The sequence below is a fragment of the Rhea americana genome, unplaced genomic scaffold (assembly GCF_003343005.1).
Source record: "Rhea americana isolate MKP2758 unplaced genomic scaffold, rheAme1 scaffold_522, whole genome shotgun sequence".
NCBI lineage: Eukaryota > Metazoa > Chordata > Aves > Rheiformes > Rheidae > Rhea > Rhea americana.
In genome coordinates, this window is record NW_028186671.1 from 97,974 (window position 1) to 101,835 (window position 3,862).

Genomic DNA, 3,862 nt, shown 5'->3' on the forward strand with positions numbered 1-3,862 from the left:
TGAGGCGCCATCCGCCCCCCAACACCCTCTCAAGGTGCTCGCTAAAGGAAATAGTGAAAAAAATGCACAAAAACAGGCGAAATAGGCCGCGGCGTGAGGAAACACCCACCCTCGAGATTCGGGCAACGCCAGGCGGAGCTGCGGTGGCACCGCTCTCCCTCCTCTCCCGGCGCCCCGGGTGTCCGCCAGGCCCCGCGTTCGCCTTTTCTGCCATTTTCTCACAAAATCGAGGAGCCGGCGCTGAAAGGGAGAGGTAAGCTGTTCCCAAAGTTYGGCTTTTAGCGTAATTTCAGCTCCTTTATGGCGGGAGAGAGGGTTCAGGCTGTCGCTCCGTCCGCGCGTGCCGGGGGTAGGGCAGGGGGTGTCGTTCCCGGTGCGTTTCCCCTCGGGACGTTCCCAAAAGCCTCGAAGGAAGCAGGGAGACGCTTCATGGGAGACCCGTCCTCATCGTCCAGCCTCGCTTTTGCTTCGTTTGGGTAACGCTGGGCAAACCAGCTCAGCGGCTTGGAAAAATCCAGCTCGGAGCCCTCGGCGGCCTGTCACGTCCTCGCAGGCGGCATCCTGAAAAGGAAAATCCATCGGATCGCCCTCTTTCCRTGCCCGGCAGGCTGCTCCCGTCGGCAGGCAAGTGGATGCACCTTGGGGGAGCGTAGCGAAAATRGCCTGACGCTGCGGGAAACGTTGAATTTGCACCACTTCGCGCAGGGATGTTCTCCGAGGGCGGACGGATAAATGGAGCAGCTACATTTCGCGTGAGGGTGGCGGTTCCTGYGCTTTGCAAGGGAGCCCTGAAACCTCAGCAAAATGCTCATTTTGGGGCTGATCCCCAAGGAACTGGGGGGAAGCAGCGCGTTGTAAACTGGAGAAAACTTGTTGAGAAATGCCTCCTGACAAGGTGTGTTGGCCTTGGAGCTCTTTGCACGTCACCCGGCCCAGACTTGTCTCAATCTCTCTGTGATCCTGGGATTATGAGATAAAACCCTCATGCATTGGTGCTGTTCGCACCAACTCCTAGTTATTGCTACTCAAACGAGTCGYTCCGTGAGCTCCAGAACAGTATAAATTTGCATCCCGGTGACGTTAACCCCAGCGCCGCACCGCCGATGCACAGAAACCCGTGCAGGGTCTTGTGGCACATCCACTTACTTATAAGCAGCACTTAATAATAATAATAAAAAAAAACTTGCTGATGAATCAGCCTGCTTTTCCCACAGACAACATCAGGCAGAGAGAATTACTTTAATTTCTATTTTTACACGTGCAAGGTGCTCAGATGCTCAACAGCCAAAAATAAGACGACATCTCTCTCGCTCGCTGTCTCGCATCCATCGCCCTCTTGGGCCCGGCTGGGGAAAGCAAACACGCAGGGAAGGCAGTGTGAGATGAAAGCCCCTCTAAGCGGCACAATCAGTCCATTCTCACTCAAATATTTTGCTACATCTTGCAAACAGGAAGAGCTGGGATGTCTCCAAAAACCGGGCAAAACTTGGGAACGTGGGGAAGGAGATGTTCACAGCGCACAGCAGGTCCAAAGCAAGAGAGACGAAGTGGTGCCACCGCTCAAGAGGGCATCTCCTGGGCTAATTTCCTGCCAACTTTTGGAGATGCAATTAAGAAGGCCAGCAATTTGAGACGTTTCATTTTCCCACTTCAAACTGGATTATAATCCTAATTTGATCGCGCCTGCTAATGGTCCATTAGCCACCCTCCGCTTCTCCTCAGGTCAGCCGGCATCCCCACTGCAGGGAGGCGGCAGAGAAATGGCAGGGCTCACATCATTACACGTTATTGCTTCGACGGCACTAAAACTGGAGAGAAAACAGCTTCCCGCTCGCCGCTAGGATATTTCTCCAACGGGGTTTCAGGTTCATTATTCTGACTGTGGTCACTGTTTGTCGAGAGGCGCTAATTCACTCGGTTCCCATCAAGAAAAAAAGAGACCAAACAAAATCRCATCTTCTTCCAGGGGCTAATTTCATTTTACGTGTCCTGGTGCATCGTCTTCACCGGCAAATGAGATCCTACGGCCCCAGGCTGACTAGAAATCAAAGCTGGTGGGTTATTCCCCCCGAAGCCCAGGGGAATAGCCTGTGTTTCATTCTGGGCTCATTGCAGTCGCTCAAAATAACCTCAGATTATTTCAGGATGGGCTAAAGACAGCTCCAAAGAGTAAGCAGGACTTCGGAGAGCTATGAACGGAGTAGTAACATGTCATATACAAGTCAGTGTCTATAAATTACGTGTAACAGAGGCCTATAGGGAAAGTTGTGGGAAGGGTGAAAGCAAGTGATTTTCCCCTCTTTCTAGGAGAAAAACTAGAAGCTGTTTCAGGGCATAGGGTCAAAGGCAATCACCTGCGGGAGCTCAGGTCCAGGCCATGTYGCCTTTTCTGCTGCTTTGCTCTCCGATATGGACACACAGGCACAATTTGGGGTGACGCTCTCAGTCCYGAGCTTAAATTTAAGGCTGGGAACACCCTTATGCTTTTAAGTCCCTACAAGCCTCCGTCTTGGGTTTCACAGGATGATCTAGAGCCTGCAAAATGCATTTCTTCACGCGTGCCAAAGAACGGTGCCGTTGCCGCGGGGGCACGCCGGGCTGAGCTTCRGCTTTGCAGCCGCGAGGCTCGCTGCGGTCTCCCCGACACCGCGCCAAGCGTGTCTACCATAAATCACAGGAATATTACTCAGCCAGCAAGTCAGATGGAGATTTCTCCCTGAGACTCAGCCGGATTTCTATCAGCACAGCATGTCACCGTGACAAACATCATTCCAGCAGGAACTTGGAGCATCCCCCTTTCCTCGCTCAGTGTCGATAAGTCTTTGGAGATGTTAGGGCAATGATTTATAATAACTTCTTGCTGTTTGGGGCTTGGAATACAATGGAGACCTCCAAGCGCCTTGTAAATCAGAAAACAGGACGGTCTTCCCGCTCTCATTACTATTCCACAAGAGCAATCTAAGACAAGGAGCCATAAAGCTGTCTTCAATACTCAGTTGTTTCAGCCAGATTTGGTGCCAGGCAAAAAAATATTTAGGTCTTCAGAGACTGTATAATTTGAATGGGATAGATAAGTAGAGGCAGACATAAAACACTGATCTTGATATCAAAGGACTGCAGGATCGCCGAGCTTGCATCTTATTTTGCAAAACAGAGATGAAAAGCGGGCGAGTAAGAAATGGCTGCCTAGGAAAGGCAATTAAAGCCATCCGCTTTCGCAGCATCAACCTGCTCCTTTCACCCCCATACTTTTGCTGGATCCCACCAGCCCCACCAGGTCATGTGTGCATGTAGTGCAATCCCCATCACTGCTGAAAATGTTTGAGTGCTTAATATTTCCCAGTTATTCCCTCTGATATGCAGGAATTTCTTCAGGCTCCTTGTTCCAAGCATCCCACATGGACACACAGAGTTTGATGTTTCACAGCTCCAGAGAAGCCCTCGTTCCTCTGCTCTGAGCACCTGATTATCATGGTGCAATCCCTCTGCTGCGTTTAGTAACTCTTGTTCGGCTGCAGCATCCTTCAGACAAGTGTCCAGGCCTGGATTTTTCCTCTGCAATTGCAGCAGCTCCTTCTTCCCTTGAGAGTTTTTCTAGAGGTTAATTATCATCCCTGTTAAAAACAGCAGCCTGATTTCCCATTTGAATTGGTTCAGCTTCCCCATCTAGCCATTGGGTCTCGCTGTGTTTTTCATGGGTAAATTAAAAACCGGCCATGCTCAGTCTTTTCTCCCTAGAAAAGCATCTCTCTGCCATACCAGGCCACCCCCAGACCATCTTTCTGGTTTGCCTGCCCCGCAGCCTGCTCAGAGCACCTGGTCTCTCATGGGGATGGGGGATGCAGAGCGCCCGGGAGGCGAA